At 43.9% G+C, this 20105-nt stretch overlaps 1 non-coding gene across 1 annotated transcript; it reads right to left on the reverse strand.

The window, feature by feature from the left end:
• Positions 1-9812: 9812 nt before the first annotated feature.
• On the reverse strand, positions 9813-9884 carry Trnat-cgu (transfer RNA threonine (anticodon CGU)). The gene has a single exon. It is a non-coding gene; the product is annotated as a tRNA-Thr (tRNA).
• Between the last annotated feature and the right edge of the window lie 10221 nt (positions 9885-20105).

Here is a 20105-nt window from a genome sequence, read left to right on the forward strand (position 1 = left end):
AGTTACCTTTAACCGCCAGTGTAGTCGACGTGTCTGGTAAGGCCCCGATGTGCACCCTACTACTAGAGTGTACTAGAACAGGGGAGTGCCCGGAACGAGCTTCGAAAAGTGAAGCCCAAACAGGGTCAATCCGCTTGTAGCGCTGCGATCGGTAGTCTGCAATGTTTCATCGTTTAAGAGATGCGCGCGGCTCCGCCGAAATGGTGCAGGGGTAGAATGCCCGCTTCCCACTCGAAAGGCCCGGATTCGAATCGCAGCTGCAGATGGTGGGTTTTTATTCTTAGTGTCACCTTTTGTAGCTGTATTGGTTTTCCTTTGTTTCTTAAAACTAGCCTGAGTTGCTACGTGTTGGTTCAAAAAGTAACGCGAAATGTGAAGTAAAACAGAAGAAATTTGAGAACGAGCGCACTTATTTGCAGCGCCACCCACCGGGATTGAACAAAAACGTAAAGTATGGCCTCCGAGATTTTCGCGAAGACGATACTCGAAACAAGATTTCACATTTTACGTTACTTTTTGTAGCAATACCTAGCAACAGAAGCTAGTTTTAAGAAGGAAAGTAAAAAACCAACACAGCTATAAAAGATGACACTAAGAATAAAAATCCACCATCTGCAGCTGCGATTTGAACCCGGGCCTTTTGAGTGGGAAGCGGACATTCTACCCCTGCACCACTTTGCCGGAGCCGCGCGCAACTCTTAAACGGCGACACATCGCAGACTACCGATCGCAGCGCTGCAGGTGGATTGACCCTGTTTGAGCTTCACTTTCTGTACGTTGGTGCTGCGGCCGTTCCGAGCACTCCCCTGTTCTAGTACACTCTACTACTACTATGCTTGCAAAAACACGTCGACCCACCTCCTAACGCTTGGCTCAAAGCCAAACATGCAGCATAGACAATTACTCGCTGATTGCTTCGCATAACACCGATTCCCACAAGGCGTGGTATCTGCCGAACTTTTTGCCATTCTGCGGAGAAGCGAGGCATTATGTAAGGCATCTTAATGAGCACTTTCTAATGGGGTTGGAAGCTTTAAACGACCCACTAGTTACGTAATTCGCATTGTGTGACGCCCGGTCGTTATTTAACTCTCCCACCACGCTTTATAACATACGTTAACGTGAGAAAGATAGAGAGCGAATTAACTTTATTGAGACCCTGAGGAAATGGGTGATGGGAGCCTTGTGGGCTTCCTTAGCAACCAATAGAAAGGCACTTGCGAGAAACCCACTACGCTATAAATCAACATAATGTTAGTGAAGTAGGGAAGCAGCCACTATACAAATTTTCGTCATTCTGCGGAGAACCGTGGTACCCGCTGAACACCTGTAAGACATGTGCACTTTGTTGATGCTGTGGTTGATGACGATGAATTATGGCAGAGCCTTTTGTAATACTTTGGAAGCATTCAACAACCCACTCGTTGCGCAATTCACATTGCGTGACACCTGGTTATAGAATTCGCTTTGTGTGATGCCTGGTTATTTTACGTTTCTACCACACTACGTTACATATGTTACATCTGGTTCCTCCCTGACATGAAGCCTGTATAGGGTCTTTTTGCAAAGAAGTTTCAAGCACCGGCAAGGCTCTGAGGTAGAATAATGGGCTCTCACGGAGAGGGCCCAGGTTCGAACCTCGATCCATCCTGGATATTTTATTTCGTTTTTTCTTTCTCATTTCGCGCGGTAGTGGTTACGGACGCCGGCGGCGGCAGACAACTACGACGCCAAAAACGGCCCTTGTTGTGATCTCATAACAGCTTTCGCTGTAAAAAATAGATTGTATGTACTCACGAATACCACTACTATACAACCTAGAGCAAATGGTTGTTTATGTGCCTGGGCCTGCAACCGCCCCCCCCCCCCCCCTCTCTCCTTGTGAACCCGCTTCCTTCGTATACCGAGCGCTATATATTCTCACACTATGTGCGGTAGTGAACCCTTGACCTTCATTGTGAACCCTTGACCCCCAAACTTTCCATGTGCGTAGAATATGGAACCCTCAACTTTTTAAATATGTATATTAGAACTCGAACCCCAAGCTTTTCAAATGCATAGGGTATCGAACCCTCGATCTTCTAAGTAAAACCTGTGACTTATCAATCAATCAATCAATCAATCAATCAATCAATCAATCAATCAATCAATCAATCAATCAATCAATCAATCAATCAATCAATCAATCAACCAAACAATCAATCAAATAGTTATTGCGAACTAAAATTGGGGGTTCCTCAGGCGAAAAGCGGTTAAAAAAACCACTTGAAAATGCCTGAGGGCCGGCAGTTTCAAATCGGGCTTCTGAAAATAAAGTACAGTAATAACAGGGAGGGAAGAAAATAAAAAAAATACACGGAATGAAAAATAGGAGGATGTTGGGGAAATATAAGAATAGAACAAATAGACAAAGAACAAATGAATTAATCACACATGTACACTGATAAATACAACGACCAATAATAAAAATAGGCGTGATAAAAACAGAACGCGATACGCGAAAGTATAGTGGTTTCATTCTTGTGGTGTTTATACAGCATGGTATAAAAAGGTCATTAGACAAGGGCGAAAAAGTATTCACGCATTTCTATTTTTCTAAACAGAAAAAAGTTACGGTCATTATCTACATATTTATTCAGTCGGTGCGGAAGTGTGTATTTGAGGGACTTGTAGGCGTGCGTAAACGAAGAACGAGCCGCCTGTCGGCGCTTCGGGTGTTGTATGCTTATGTTGAATAAGCATTTAATAAACGTTTTTGTTCTTTTGCAAAGAAAGAGTTATAAATTAGTCGAAAACCAAGCGTGTGTTTCATTTTGATTACTTTGTAGCGGGGGAATAATGCACCTGTAGAAGTATTGCATGGACATTTGCGATATATCGCAGTGGCCCTTTTTTGCCATTAGTGAATTTTTGTTATGTTACTTAAATAAATGTGATGTGATGTGTTAGAGTAAATGTGTTGAGGCTTAAACCTTCCAAGCATTTTGGGAGTCAGAACCTTGACCAGCAAAGTATAAACTTCAACCCGAAGCCTTCCAAGTATGCAGTGTATCGAATCCTCAACATCCGATGTATGTAGGAATGCGAACACTAAACCTTCAAACCCTGTAGGGTATTTATCTCCTAGAGCTGCACAAATCGAACCACTGACCTCTGAAGCATGCAGGAACCTGAACATTGAACATTCCAGTGTGTAGGCTATCCATCACTTGACCTCTGGACTCGAACCTCCGAACCTTATACACGTTTGTGTATTGGACCCTCAGCTATCTCCGCGGGTAGGCAATCGTACCCTCGACTTCTAAAGTATGCAGGCACTCTAACGCTGCACCTTACACAGTGTACTCTATCAAACTTTCGACCTCGGAACCTTTCAAGCATGCACGTCGAGGATTTCAAACCGTGGACCTCCGAAGTATAACACATAACTAATCATACCAAGAGTGTTAGAAGTCGAACTGTCTACCTTCTAAGCATGTAGTGTACCGAACCCTTGACAGTTGAGTATTTAGGCACGCCGAACTCCGAACATTCCCAAGTGTAGTGTGTATCGAAATTTTGACCGAAAGTACAAGAGGTCTATCTGAACCCCAAAACTTCCAATTACAGATGATATGAAACTCTAGCCGACAAATGCTTCCTACATCGAAAATTTCCTGACAATTTCTGCAACATTTTTGTGCAGATTGAGCATGTGCAAAAAGATCAGCCACTTCAGATACTATCATATCATGCATCGCAGTTCCAACGAAACCATTTTTCTGCGCACTGACCATTATACACCTCTAATACCGGTTTCACACGGGCACTTTTGATAGCGATCAGGGCCAATCCGGATCGGATTAATTGATCGCGATCCTGAATTGTCGCTGCTACATGGTTCAAACTAATCCGTATCGCACTTGGCTCAGCCGTCAGTCAAATCGCGATCATGGAGCAATATCGCGATGAGCTGACTGCGATCGTCTTGATCTCGATCGGGCGTGACCGTGATTAAAAGTGGACGTGTAGCAGCACCTCATCAGGATCAAGCATAATCCGGATGAGCCCTGACGAGTGAGTTCCTTCTTGGGGCAGGGAGGCCGGGAACTTAGGCAGTGTGTTTTGAATGTGTTTGCGCGTGGCGGAGCAAGGGGGGGGGGTGCTGGCACCGCCCCGGAATTGACGGTTGGGAATGTGTTTCGAATGCATGTGATGTCTTGGCTTTGTACTGTTATTGCCATGCGTTAACTGCTATTTTACTACAGGTATTTATTTTCTTTACTCATTTTGCTTTGGTATTCCTTTCATTGTAATTCACCTGACATAACTTAGCGTACGTATACTGAGCTATATATATTCTTGCACTACGTCGCTCTATTTAGCGAGAACCCAGGAAGTGCAGAAATTTGTGCTCCTTTCTTGCCTTGTACGCCCGCTGTTTCAGGTTAAGGGACACCTGAATGTAGGCCAGTCCTTGCATGCTCATTGCATGCCTATGTACGCTTGGCATTCAGATTGAGGGACACCTGAATGTAGGTCAGTTTTGTAAATTAATAATTCCAAATACAAAGCTACACGCGTAATGGATATGAATGTGATCCAAATACGCACTTATTACTTGACAACATTGTTGTTACCTTACTTAGCTTACGGATCTGCTTGTGCGGTCAAGACATTTTCACGTGTGACGTATGAATGCTCTTCGTACGTCCGGATCCCACGTACAGATTTCGTTCGTTCGAAAGGACAGAATCCGTATGTGCGATAAGGATGTACGGACAGATCTGTCCGCATACGTCATCTTTGCCAAAAAGTCCTTATAGCTGTATGGGTCTTTCCATATAGCAGATACGGACTCCGTTCGTTTCTTAAGACTAAATCTGTATGACCATACGGCATTCTTTATGCACCATATGTCAGTCTCCATAACTTTCATACAATTTCCATAAGCTTCCGTATACGTCCGCAAGAAATCAATATATTCCTTATGGCAAATATACGGAATCCGTATGTTTTTTGTAAGACCACATATGGAATTTTTTAATAGGGAAGGTTCGAAGCCGCGCCTCTGAGGCAACAAAGTCCACAGCGCGAGAGTTCTGGTTAAGTTTTGACTGTCGCCTGATCAGGCTTGAGCTTTGTGCTCATATAGGATGGGCCGTAGATAGGCATCCCACGAGGTTTATTAAAATAACCTCGTGAGATGCCTATATACGACCCGTCATATTGCCGTGGCCTTGCTGCCACGGATTTTAGTGCGCGTAGTACATCAGGTGGTTTACGCACTATCTTCAGCAGCGCATCATTTGGAAAGCAAAAGACATTTGGCCTAGAAGTAACAAGTTGGCCAAGGTTTGCTAGAAAGGTGCCAGGAACATGCATATCTCACGCCAACCTCTTGCGGCAAGCACTGATAAGAGGTATTCGCACTTGTGAGAGCTTGAGTGAGCCACTTGGAAGCACATTTGCTGGTCCTTGTATACGTTGTATACGGCAATAAATCAGGAAACCGAGATACGTACCGCTTGTAAAAATGGCACCGCAAAGGTTATCGCTCCGCGGGTAGGATCGTTTCGAATGGCCTGTGTTGCAACAGACGCTGTTGTCGCCACAGCCAAGCAAACACCGTTTCAACTTGCATGTCGTCCACGCGGGCAACGTCTTCCATGTATCGATACTTTGCTTCACTGCATTGTCGGGAGACGAATCTCCCTAACAACTCAACAACTTGCGTGTGTTAAAGCGTACTTGAGAGGCTATATGTAGCGTGATTTTGTGTGCACTCTACAACACCGAGGCGAAAAATTGTATTCTTCCACGGCATATGAAAATGTGTATTGTGCTACTCTGCGACACAAAAGAAATAAGGAGCTCGTTTGCATAAATGCTGTGAAAAACATGTCAGACGTTATTCAGACTCACATAAATAATACGAGTTTAGCTGAACGAATCAAGTGTTCTGAGGAATAGGTTTGCATAATTACGATATGGTGAAGAAACACACGGTATTTTGGTAGTGGGGAACTGCGTCTCAATTTAGAACACTTAACCAATCCAGGCCCCCCAAATGTTGGCGCTGTTGACGGGAAACTCAAACGTTTGCGTGTGCTTAACTTTTTCAAAACCGCGACGCCGTGATCTCAAAGCTCACCAAGGCAGCTGGTTACACGAGAATATAATGCAGCATGGACAGAACAACGGGACATAGTTAATTACAATGAAGTTTCTGAAAGGAGCTTCGAAGCCGACAGCCGCCGAGCCGAGCAGGGCTTACGTTCTCATGAACCGTAGCTTCCTGAGATCGCGATCCCATAAACCCCGGCGCGTATACAGATCACTATAAGTTTGCAACACTCACTGGAATGAACTCTCGCACATTGGTCTGACGAAAGCAACGTGTCGGGCGACTTATACTGCGTCAGTATTGCGGCTTGTCCGAGCGTAGCGTTTATCGATTGAAACATTGTTGCGCACGTGTAATTTTGATGCTTCAGTGTAACGAGCACTCGTGTTTATCTTCCAAGCACACCCGGTCCAGCAGTTCCAGTTTTCTGAATATTCGTAAGTGTTGTAAAAAGTGAATAAATTAGTTTATATTGGACGCACTTGACTTGAAATAAGCGCCAATGAGAATAAATCATGAAAACTAATTGAGTGAGTTCACTGAAGTATGGTGAGCATCTGGGATCCATGTGCCACCTGGCAGACGCTTCGTTGCCTCCGAGATCCGCTTCGGCAGCGCCCAAAGGCAGCTGAGTGAGGGCGTTACTTCTGCGTAGTTCGTTTTATAGTTCGGCAAGTCTGTTGTGTAATAACTACGAAGTGTCAGTTGAAATATACAAGACATTTCGTAGAATAATCCAAAATATCAATTTACAAGAGCTTTTGAAGGAGCAAGATAAGAGCCATGGGTTAAGCGTCGTTAGATTTAGTGTTTAATTAATCGTAGCACAACCTGCCTTCCCTCTCATAAACCCTATCACTCTCGCCGCCAGGGTTTCCCGGTGGAAAAGACAAAATAGCCAAGAAATTTGAAACAACTAGCCAGGAAGTAGCCAACTTGTGTCAAAGGCAGTAAAAGCCGCCAAACGTAGCAACGCGCGTGTGCAAACAACTGCAACGTGTTTATTTAAACGACTAAGTTGAGGAGCCTTTTGTAGGAAATTTAGGTAAGCACAGAAAGAACCCACTCAAATTGTAACTGATGAGATTAAAACATAAATTGTTGACTTTCAAAATCGTTCCGTGCAGGATGACCAACTTTCTTGCGTAGATGCTCAATTGACTCTCTACACACGTCTTGCATGACTTTTTTTTAAAATGACTAGAACTACCAGCCCTGGGTCGACAATACAAACAAGTACGTGATTAGTGCGCTCAAAATCAGAGTGGCTCGCAATGAAGTGTACGATAGTCAGTTTTGTAATCGTTTCTCGCGCGATGATGTCCGAGCAGTTAACCACATTAAACCTATGCTTTCCACGGGGCTGCTCTGGCGATATCGTCTCAATGACAATCTTGCGTTGAACATTATTTTTATCATGTCTCCCATATTGATAAGTCAGAATGGCTTCTCGCTATTCCGCGTTCCAAGGTAGGGTTCAACTTAACCCCAGAAATTGCACTGAATTTCAGTGCTTCGGTTCTGGGATATTGCCGCACGCATCTCTTTGATGCGGTGTGCAATGTTATTCTAGTTACTAAATGCATACATCTTTAATCTCGTTTACAAATATCGTGGTAAATTAATAAATGAAGTAGTAAAATCAAGTGCAATAAATTTAGTAATCCGGTATGGTAAATCTAAGTTGATTTGGTCAGTTTAATGCCGCTGTCTTCCCGCCTTGCGCGGTCTCGCAATAAGTGCTGTACGTTGTTTGTATACTTTATTTTATTTTTTACCTGATTATGCAAAGTTAAAAATATTATTTAAACGTTCAGTTTAGAAAGTGTCGTTGAATTCCCCAGAATGGGTATGTGCAATTTTGATGAGGAAAGAAAAGAAAAAAAAACAAACGAACAAACGTATTCCCGAGTTGCAGCCTATACCGAATTCCAAAAAATAACATGGACTATTCGTCGGATATACAATTTCTAATGTCCATGGTGCAAAGCATCCTACACAGAACGCGTTCTATTCCCATGGTGACGTCCAGTTACAGTATAAACTCGCGTTAAGTATTTGCGTCTAAATTCGCGTTCAGATTGTGTTTTCGTCTTTGTCTGCAAAATGAGGTCCCAGGCACAAGTTTTTCCCCTAGTCTACGCCACGAATTCAAGTCGTCTCTTTTATGTAATTAAAGAGCCAAATTCAATCTTGGGAGCTGAAAATACGCCTTAGCCGCCGTGTTTTGACGCCGCATACTCAAAACGCCAGCGCCGGCAACGTCAAAAGATATTGATAATTTGGTTCAAATCGAAGTAACAAAGTAGCGAAGAAGCTTTTTCTGCCGCCACCGGCTGAAGAAAGTGCCCAAATGGGCGCAAAGTAGCCAGACCTGGCAACCCTGGTGCGCCCACCTCATGTCTACTTCCCAATGCCGCTTGACCCCATTCACGTACTGCGGAAGTAAAGAATCACGATCACATAGCACCCAAGCAGATCCTGAAATATTTGCCGACACTCGTATGGGCCGCGAGCTTTAGGGTATGCAAGCTTTGTCGGGCACCTAAACACTTTTATATACTGCATTGATCATTGTCACTAATGTGATTAGAAGTAACCACAACTAACCGAAGATACACTAAGCTTCCGGAGCGCGTATTACACCTTCTGTAAATTATTAGCAGTCAAAACTAAAACCTTGGAAGAATTCTAGCATGTCCGTGCTCCGAGATAGTTCGATGCAAAGTTTAATTGCGGTTTGCACGATTACGCATGCGAGCCAGTGAGCACTGGCGTAAAGCTGCTTCCCGATGCCGTGCCGCGGCAGTGGTGTGCGGCGTTTAATCGGACAACGGTTCGAAGGAATAGGTAAAGACATTAACGGTTACCCTTTTACCATCGGCTGGCGTTAGCAAGCGACGGCTGCTCGTCACATAAGGGAGGAACACTGCGCCGGTTCTCATTGCATTGCACGCGTAATCTTGCAAACCGCAATTAAACTTTGCAGCGGCGTATCTCAGCCGCAGACATGCGAGAATTATTCCAAGTGGAGCTGTTACCCTTGACCCACGGGTAAGCTTGACCGCTGTTATACCCAACTGCAGTTAACGGACGTAACCACAGTGACCGTAAACCAGACAGAGGCGCTGTCACACGTTTGCAGTGCTTCCAAGCGTTCTTTAGTTGATACATGGCTGCGTTCGTGCAACACCGCTATACCACCGCCTTGAACTGTGGTTCATGCTTGATAATGGATGCGTCAGCAGTGTGTTTTGATGCGCGTCTGTCAAATAGCGTGAAGCCCTGTTCAATGAACGAACGCAGAAGTGTATCAATCTCGTGAAATGCACACGAGATTTTTGCAGCACGGACAAACTTGTACCCTCGAAGCCGGTAATTTATCTTCCCAAATGCGTATCAACGCCTCCGTCGTCGCAACGGTCCAGTCGACACGCTTTTGGCTCGATATTTCGCTGGTAGCCGAGCTGCTCGCGTCCGACATGGGAGCCGCCATGTTGTCAGTTTACGGCGCTAACAGGGATTGCCTACCTCCGTTTACGAAAACGGTCGTTAGCGGATTAACTGTGGTTAGGGTTGTCGTGTCACAAGGCACAACAGCCTTAATGAGAACTAACAGACAATAATGCCAAAGAAAGTATAGGGGATAGTATTCGTTGTAATTAGGAAAAAGTGTGAAGAAAATATAGTGGACGAAAAGATAACTTGCCGCCGGCAGGGACTGAACCTGCGACCTTCGAATAACGGGTCCGATGCTCTACCACTGAGCTACGGCGGCGGTCATCCTCCCGTCCATTTTATGGGGTATATATGTTCATTTAAACTTGGGAGTGGTAGTCAGCGCCAGTCGAAGCCATGGCGGCGAGTGTGGAACACTCTTTTTCTACCTGTTGGCGTCACGTAGCACGTGATCTTTTTATGAGCTGGCAGCTGACCAATAATCCCTCGCATACTACCTAAAGGCATCAAGTCTGCCAGAACGAGACCCTCGCTATGAATGAAGTAAAGACGATTACTTTTTAAGGGCTTGCTTCTTAGACACAATATTAATGAGAACTAACAGACAACAGCCGTTAGATTTAACGGCCGTCGTACTTAACTCTAGTTAGACTACCCGTGTGACAAGGGTATGTGTCGAAACGCGACTGCATCCAGCTTCTGAATGCAAACATGCCCGCTGCAGTCAAAAGCTCATTATTCAGCGTATTAACCGACCTCGCGCATGAGTTCGAAAACTTTTTTCAGCTAGTTTTTGACACATTCAGTGATACTAATCGACTTTGACTAAGATTCAAATCTACTGTTATGTACTGTGTCACTAACTTCATACCAAAGAAACATAAGAAAGCGCCAAGGAATAATCCTTGCATAACACGTGAGGTTATCCAGGCAAAGCGTGGATTAAAAAGGCTGCATGTGGCTGCGAAAAACCATAAGTGTAAAGCATCCATTCAGCAGAAGCTGCAGTGCGCAAAATCAGAGTTCAAGCAAAAAACGAAAAGTTCCAGACAATATTACTTTAGTGTTACCCTCCCAAGCTTTACTAAAAGCAATCCAAACAACTTTTGGAGATACCTTCGCAGCAGCAATAATATACAGTCATACATTCGCACACGGCTCCAGGGTAAAGAACGGAAAAGGCTAACGAATACAACAATTTTTTCCAAACAGTGTTCACGACTGATAATGGTATCATTCCTCCAGTATTATCCCTCGATTCGCCAATCATCGATCACCTAGAAGTCACAGATGCAGGAATACTGAACTTGCTTGTTAACTTAGATCCTAAAGAATCGAGTGGTCCAGAAAATATTCCTAACGAGTTTCTTAAAAGGTACGCGGAATGGTGGAGCAAGTGTATTGGGCTAATCTTTCGAAAATCGCTTACCTCATCCCAGCTGCCAGGTGGCTGGAAGATTGCAAAAATAGTAGTACCTATTCTTAAATCAGGAGAACAGTCATTGGTGTCAAATTGCCAGCCGATATCCCTCACTAGCATTTCATGTAAGCTACTAGAGCATATCATTCTGAAACACATAACTGTATTTCTCGAGAAAATAAATTTTTTGTCTCCTAACCAACACGGATTTCGTAGTGGCCTGTTCACTGTTAGGCAGCTAACGGAGGTAGTTCATGATCTAGCTTTTACCGTAAATAATGGCGGCCAAGCAGACATGATCTTACTTGATTTATCTAAAGCTTTCGATTGCGTATGTCGCAGCAAATTACTAATAAAATTGAAAAGTGCCATAGGAGAGGGGTTATTGTTCTCTCGAATAGAAAGTTTTCTTACAAATCGCTCACAGTTCGTGCTGTATGAAGGTCATATATCAAATACAGTCCCCGTACCTTCTGGGGTCCCTCAAGGTTCCGTCTTGGGACCACTGTTATTTTTAATTTTCATAAACGACCTCGCGTCAAACATTGACTGTAATATCAAGCTGTTTGCAGACGACTGCATTATTTATAAGGAGGGAACCAGCTTCACAGACCACATTAACCTCAATGAATGTCTGACCAAGCTAGTGGATTGGTGCGCTAAGTGGCAAATGTCCATTAATGTAAAAAAATCCGCAGCTATGATGGTCACACGTAAGCAGAATCCATCACAATTCATTTACACCATTCATGGTTCACCACTGACTAATGTTGTGCAGCATAAGTACTTAGGCATTACATTAACATCTGACCTGAGATGGGATACACACATAGCTAACGTCACTGCTGCCGCACTGCGTAAACTTTTCTACCTAAAAAGAAGACTTAGCACTGCAGCAGCGCCCGCAAAACTCTTGGCTTACACCATGTTCGTAAGACCAGTATTAGAATATGCCAACGTAATTTGGCATACGGTTCGTACACAAGTTCAAACGTACAGATTCTCCCACTAACCTTCTGGCTTCTTCTGGCATTGATAAACTAAATACTAGGGCAAAAGAGGCGCGCCTGAGGTTCTTGTACCAGTTGTTACATGGCCACTACAAGGTAGATGTCTCTAAGCACATCACATTTTCAGTCTCGCCCTACCCGTCATAAGCACAAGTACAGTCTGAAAAAATATTCCTCAAAGAGCGACTTTTTTGGAAAATCATTTTTCCCACTAACAATACGCGAATGGAATAAACTGAAGGCAAATGCTACTAATGCCGACACACTATCCGCATTCACCGCAGTGTTAGAAACCATGCGTAACCCACAATAGTGTGTCAATGCTTCGCATACTTTGTTATTTTCCTCTTTCCTTTGTTTCTTTCTTTTTTTTGGCACAGTGCACTGTGGAAGGCCAGGCAGTACTTGGTCAGGCTTAACATTTCGCCTCCGTCTGGTAAAATGAAGGGATGGAAAGAATTTTTTTTTTATTCATACAATCCATCGCTCAAATACCTGGCTTCGTATGCGCAAGTCAGCAGTTTCCTGAGTTTGCCGCTAGAAAACTGCGCATATTGTTGATTCGGTCACCGTCATTTGTCCTGCTCTCTGATATCATGCCATACTGAAAAATTTGGTGCGTTTCAAATTGATGCTTCTCGTTTCAGTCTCCTTTATTCCTCGCTCAAATAAAATGCGGAATAGTTTGCCGGACTCAATTGTAGGTAATGATGGTTGTGCCGATATTAAAGATGCGCTAGATATCTACATATTTTTATAACGGTGTATAACAAATTTTGGTACGAATATCTCTTTTTTTTTTCATTGTATGGAGAATTCATTGTTCCTTGTATTTCGTTGTTGTTTACCAATACTGTAAGTGAACCCGTATGTTACTTGGAATGTTATTGTTTGCTCTTTATGAATGAATACAATGTATAATGTGCCCTCTGTAATGACTCCATGACTGGGGTCGACAGTATTGAAAATAAATAAAAATCAATAAATTCAATGGCCGGTTGATACCAATAATTATTGTCTCACTTTGTATCCCCTTGATACATAAGTTATCTGCAACGGTGGTTTTCACGTTCTTATAAGTGGTTGATATTCAGAAAACCACAAAGCTTACCTATGAGCAACTGGTATATAGTACACACACACACACACACACACACACACACACGCACACACACACACACACACACACACACACACACACACACACACACACACAACCGTCTTCCTGATGTGTGCCGTCTTCCTGATATACCTGGTCAAATGAAACGCAATTTGAATTAAAAGGTCGCGCGAAAACGACACACGTTTACATGGATGGGTACGGGGACAAGCGCAGGCTCGCACTGTTTATTCATGGGCGGAACCACTGAATAAATAGGAAAAAATAACACCAAGATCACGTTGCTTAAACTAAGATTGGGATGCGAAAATTACACATGCGCAGCTAGACACTTCTCTCCTCTGTACAGGCTGATAGAAAGGATGACAGCACAAGCAGTTGCCTTCGGCGATATAGCAAAATTCGGATAATCTTAATGCCATCCTGTTGAGGATCACACCTGCACGCATTACAGTGCTCGGCAAAATTAGTTTTTTTTTCCCCTTTTCTTTGCATTTTGCAAATGCTCCCTCGCTCCGTCATGCATGCAGCGTCCCGTTTGGCCTATGTAGACCTTGGTGTAGCTGGGTCAAATTTCGTAAGACTCCGACGGTGCTTTCGAGCCTCAAGTGCCATTTGTCGCAAAGCGAAACGCATTTCTTCACACTAATGCGGGAGCAAACAACCGACAGGTTGTTTGGGGCCGAAAGAACTCCAAATTTCCAGGAGACTTGCTTGAGGGATTGCGACACACGGTGTACTTCGGGCCGCGTCACACACTGTCCTTGTGCCTCTGTAACAGACTCGGGTACTACGACAATGACAGAGCGAGAGCTTCTGCTAGTCTGTCAATTTGCGCAAAAAAACTGCCGCGCATCTTCCGATCGCGCGACTTTTTGAGAGAAGTGTCAAGGCACACCATAACAATAGCACGTTTTACCACTTCAAAATGGGTTGTTTGAAAGGAAGCAAACCTTTCCTTTCTCTAGGCTGGTATCTCCGTGATACTTGATGTGCAGCGAACGTCATGCTATTATCTAAAAATGGCGGCTGATCGTCAGCCGTAGTCTCATGCGTGAAGGATAAGTACTGCAATGTCTGCACGTGTGATCCTTGGCTGGATGAGATCAAGATTATCGGAAGAAGTGGAAATATGAACGAACGATTCGTACTTGAAGCCTTTGGCATAACGCAGAAGGCAATTGGTTGTGCTAGTGATCATTGTGTCAGCCTGTACAGTGAACAGGAGGGGCTTCTAGCTGCGAATGTACAACCCTCGCATCTCACTCTGGGTTTATGCACATGCGATCTCGGTGTTAATTTTTCCCTATTCAGTGGTTCCTCCCGTGAATAAACAGTGAGTCTGCGCTTGTCCCCGTACCCTTCCAGTGAACCTGTGTTTTTTTCGCGCAACCTTTTAATTTCTAGTATGTCAAACACACTAGGCCAAGAATGAGTTCTTGTACAAAGGTAGTTTAGTTAGTCCAGCGCGGTCATTGCTTCAAATACAATTCTATACCGGCCCAACGAGAAAACGGTCCACTCGCCCATCATGTAAGAAAAATCGCTATGAAGTAAAGGCATACAACAGTTTCTTAGCTGAGTAGGTCTCCAACCGAAGGCGCCGCTCTTTAAAGCCGATTGTCTGACGGACTTTGCTTAACACACAGGCGTGCTGAGTGCAAATGTATCTGAAAATATCGTCACGTGGTCGTGACTCTGACGAAGGCAGCAGTCGTCAGGTTCAAGACTCTAAACGTTTTATTTGGGCGAACCTATGCCCGGAAAGTGAAAAGACAAGGTACACACAATTCACGCTGTACACTGATAGCGGCGAACAGAGCATCCGCCGTCGGTAGTCCGATCTGTGGATAGGCGCGCCGGCATTTGAAATACATGTGGCATCAAACATTCCAGTATTATCGCAGGTGGCCGCTCTAGTTCCACAATAAACTGAACTGTTCGCGTTTGCGCGCTCAAGCCTATCAGAACATTTTAAAACAATCTGAAAGCTTCCCCGACATTCGGGCGCTGTTTGCCAAAAGCAGTGGCTATAGGTGTAACTGCACTGGCTATATATAGCAATACAATATTTCGGCTGATCCCACGCGTTGTGGGAATCAGTTTCACGCGAAGCGCTCATGCGAATACTTCTATGCCGTATTTTATGGCTTTGAGCGAAGTGTTACGAGGTGGATCGACGTGCTTTTGTAAGTGTAGTAGCTGTATGCACATCATGGGCTTACCAGGCACGTCGACAACGCTGGCGTTTAAAGGGTAACTTATGGTGCGACGTAACGTGAGCCCTCACTTTACAGTACATACGTCAATATTACGGAAACTAAGTGCACTTTAAGCTGCAGTCATGTGAATACTGTCATGGGGTCCAGACGTCGACGAAGGCAGCAGTCGTCGTGTCGAAGATGAAACTATTTGGCCGAAATTGTGGCCGGAAAACGGAAAGTCAAACGACTGCAATACACACTGTACACTTATAGCGGCGAACAGAGATTCGGCCGTTGATAAACTGAACCGCGGCAAGGCGCGTTGATATTTATTCATGATGCATCAAACATTCCAGCCTTATCGCTGGTGGCCGTGTTAGTTCGAGAACACTCAGCTGTTCTCGTTTGCGCGCTCAAGCCCTAACAGATGATCCTAAAATTATCTCGAATGTACTCAGACATTCTGGGGCGGTTTGCGCAAGGCAGCAGCTACACGTGCAATGGGTCAGTAACAGAAAACATTGAAAGAAAGGAACGTGTGTGGCATTGCCCCCTCTGAAAAGGCATCGTCTCGATGCTTGTAACAGAACATCAAAGGGAAAAAAAGAGTGCATACACAAAGGAAGTATAATAATAAAGCAAGAAAGTACATTAAGCAATAAGTACAAGCAAAAAATTACAGTAATAAACTATTTTTCTTCGTGGCCTTTATATACATATGTATAGATATACGCGTACGTTACATTGCGGCGACGGACCACGGAAAAAACCCACCGAGAGTGTCCATATAATTGCTATCATAATAAAAAAATTCCTGCACAAATGGGACACACTCTTTCTTTCCGTGACCACACGGCTTAGGAAATAAAAGCATATTTACACTCTGGACGACCCACTGCTTTTATGCAAGCAGCCACCGACAATAGAACTTTTCTTTTTGCACTATTGGGACCCCATTACTGTTACCTCTTGACCCACACGACATACGTTTCTCACCGGTGAGAAGTGCTGGGCAGTATCGAAGATACGTGTATCTTAGATACTGTTCGGGCATCTTGTATCTCTATCGCGATGCGTCTGCCAAGACGTGTATCAGTATCTGTATTTCCGGTACATTGAATAATATATCGTCTATCTTCAGATACAAGATACTCCTATCGCAACACGACCGTGCGAAACAATAATCGTTCACTGAACTCCGTTTCCCAAGCTGATATTGATACCACTAGGCCTACCTGAATAAACCTAAAGGCACTCACAGGGAGGGCACGCGATATGGTCTGCGGGTCCCTATTGGTGGAGCTACAGTCGCGCAGAAGCGCTTGCGCTCCTGCGTGACTCTGCTCCACCAATAGGGACCCGCACCAAGCCGACCTCTTGTTTTCTTCCTTTTCAGTTGTGTCGCTGCCATCACACTTGCTCTTAGCCCCTGTTCTACGCAACGTGCCTGAATGTGTGCAGCGTCGATCGCGGAATTTCTCATGCCGCTAGAGTGTCGTTAGCGAGGTTTCTCTTGCGTTGTGCTTTGTTACGAAATCTCAAGAACGCGAGAATAGGGTTGCTTTGCGTCGCATAGCTTCGAAACATCAGCGATTTAAATGATTTCCTGAACGTACTTAGATAAATGAGATTGACTAATATGCAAATAAGATTCTAACAGCTATAGTACCACCGGTATCCATGCAAGATGTAATGCAACTAGGCTTTTAAAAACAGAGGATGTATTGGTCTACCATGTCTTTCTTATTGCTATTTGTATTCAAAGAGTTTTCAAAAATCATAATTATTCTTGCTATCTCTCTTGTTGATCGCGTATATTACGTAGGTCTCTGTAATGTTTTTTTCCGGTCTACTTACTGCAGTATATGTTGTGACCGAAATAAGCGCTCTGCTTTATTCTCACTGTCGGCTTGATGCCTACAACTGTTTACACATTTACATTTCTCATTAGTTTACTGCTATGACAAGGTGATCTTGAGAACAAATACATAAAAATGTGGGCGTGCCTCGAGTATACAGTAACAAAATTATGTTTAATACTTAGCAAAATCGCGAAATTGAGTTTGAATATAACAATCGAAAATATTGTAGCTATTTCAGAGGTGTTATGAAGGGTATTCCAGGAACAATATTACACCAAATGCTCCCCTTTTCTGATGAGCGTCCCGACGAGCCGTTTTATGCAATTTTCCAAAGGGATTGAATTTTCTCTTGTCTTAACTTAACAGGTGTGTTCATGCCTAACTGTCATAGCTATTAGGGGCGCCGCCTGTATTTTGTTTCGATACTTATGAACTGCGAATATTTGATACAGAACCTCCTTCCTATATTACTTAGTTATATTTGTTTTGCTTTCTGGAGGCTTCCCTAATTTTGTATTGTTACTAATAACAAAGCAATCGGAGCTGTCAGTGGCAATAGTACAAATAGCTGCGGTGTCTTTCGACGCTCTGTGCAACTATACAATACGTCTGAGGCGTTTCTGCCTTGCACATGTGATCTCGTAAGCGAAAAATTGTTCATTGATTGCACGTTAGTGAGCACGTCGCTCGCGAACGCTTTACGCCAGCAGGTAAGTGGAATATATAGAGTCATTGCAGTTTTATGTCTTCGAATGCGTCACAAAAACGTCGCTACTGGCTGCTGTAGACCTGTACGGTGATCCCGTATTGCGTTAACGGTAAAACATTTTCGGACAAGGTATAACTCCACGCAGGAATCCGCGCCATCGTGCAGATGCTTCTTATTGAAGTTCTTGCAATGGTAACCATTGCAATGGTTGATATGGTAGATGTTAACTGGTTAACTAGTCGGCAAACAGAGCAGTAGATGTTAACTGGTTAACTAGTCGGCAAACAGAGCACCGACTGCCATAGCCTAAAAAAAGCGACAACCAAAAACCGCTGTCAGCGTAATTTATAAAAACCTGTCATACTAAGCTGCTAAACCAATAAGTTGTTTCGGAATGGAACTACTCTACATTGAGCAAGAATGAAAAAACTGACATTTGTTCAGCTGGAACAAAAATTGGTCGCAGTTAAAAAATTCAAGCAAGAATTTTCGCAAACAGGCATTTGCTCCTAAATTATATGGATCTGTAATAAAAAATTGCGAATGTATCGAAGTATCTTAAAATACAATTGGCAAGTACCGTATCGGATACATTCATTGCTGTAGTACCTTGTATAAATATTTCTTACCCGAGTATCTTGCGTGGTATCGCGATTCAGTTATAGAGTATCTTTGCCCACCCCTGCTGGTCAGCACATCCTATTGTGCTCCTGCGACTCCATGCTTTGCGCAAAACGAGAATGGGATTTGCGCATGCTCACCCTGTCGTCCATCCTATACGAGAATATGCCATTGAAAGTGTAGTGCGTCTAAGAGGTGTACCATGCGACCTTTGATATGCTAGAGTGAATTTCTGCACTTGATCACCTGGTGCCATTGCAAAAAGGTTTACTCAGTATCAGCCAGAGTGTGGCTGACATGTTTTGTACTGAGTAAACCGTGACTTGTCGACGACGGCGTTGAATAAAGAACTTAAATCCATGGGTTGGGACACTCGCTTTGGGAGCGTGGAGGCCAGAGATCAAATCGCACCGTGCCAAGAAAATTTATTTGGTTTTATTCATCTATTTCTTTATTCCCTGGGCGTTTTTGATGCACTATACCTTCCGTCACTCCAGAGAACGCGCAATAGCTTACACTTTAATGCTTTGAAATACACCAGGTGGCGTTGCTGCTTTTGGGCTACACACGCAGCGAAAGCGTGCAAGCTAGCACAACTGCCCCGCAGTAGAAACTGGTAACAATCGCAAATAAAAGCCTACTAGGGGTGTGCGAATATTCGAAAGTTTCGAATATTCCTCGAATGTTACATTCGAAAATGCGTATTCGATTCGAAAATCGTGTATTCGAAAAGTTTCGAACATTCGATAACTTCGAATAATCGAAAAATTCGAATCTGCGATTCGATTATCACGCATAAAATAACTTCGTCTTCCACATTTCTGCTGCGTTCGTATCGCTAAAAACGTTGCCGAGAGGGGCTATAAACATCGTAAGTACACGGAGGCCCGATATGTGCCTGCGACGAGCGCCCCAATACGTATGATTTATTGCTGGTGCATCTCCGACGTGCAGCGCTGTTGGCGATCATGTAACCGTACATTTTCAATATTAGGCGGCCGTAACGTGCCGCACTACCACTCGTTCACTATGCGGGACCACTTCTGAAGAAAGACAGTGACCCACGTGACTGGTGGCGGAGTATAGGCACCTTCAGATACCTTACTCTGGCAAAGCTTTGCCCCATGTAATCCCTATACCAGCTACTTCTGTTCCAAACGAGCGTGCCTATTGAGTGGCAGGGGGGGGGGGGTTGTCTCTGTTACAAGGGAGCGCCTGCTGCCTGATCATGTGGAGCAACTCATATTTCTTCATGATAGCATGTAGTCATTGCTTTCATTGTGCTGTGATATTTGCTTGTGTTGTGATGTGCATTGTGCTAGTCTGGACATTGTGTTCTGGAGATCGCAGTGTAGGTTGTGTTGCCAGTCAGGCTGTTAATGCTTTTTGTTTTCGAATAGCTACATGTTAAATAAAGTATTGTTACTGTGAAGGCATTTTCCTTTGATATTCGATATTCGATGCCATATTCGAAGGTGGATATTCGTATTCGATTCGTATTCCAAAAATTTGACTATTCGCACACCCCTAAAGCCAACCTCTAGGCTCGCGATAAAATAAAATATAAAAGAACGCGTTCAGAAGACTGGCCCTT

This window comes from Rhipicephalus sanguineus, chromosome 4 (assembly GCF_013339695.2).
Source record: "Rhipicephalus sanguineus isolate Rsan-2018 chromosome 4, BIME_Rsan_1.4, whole genome shotgun sequence".
NCBI classification, from domain to species: Eukaryota; Metazoa; Arthropoda; class Arachnida; order Ixodida; family Ixodidae; genus Rhipicephalus; species Rhipicephalus sanguineus.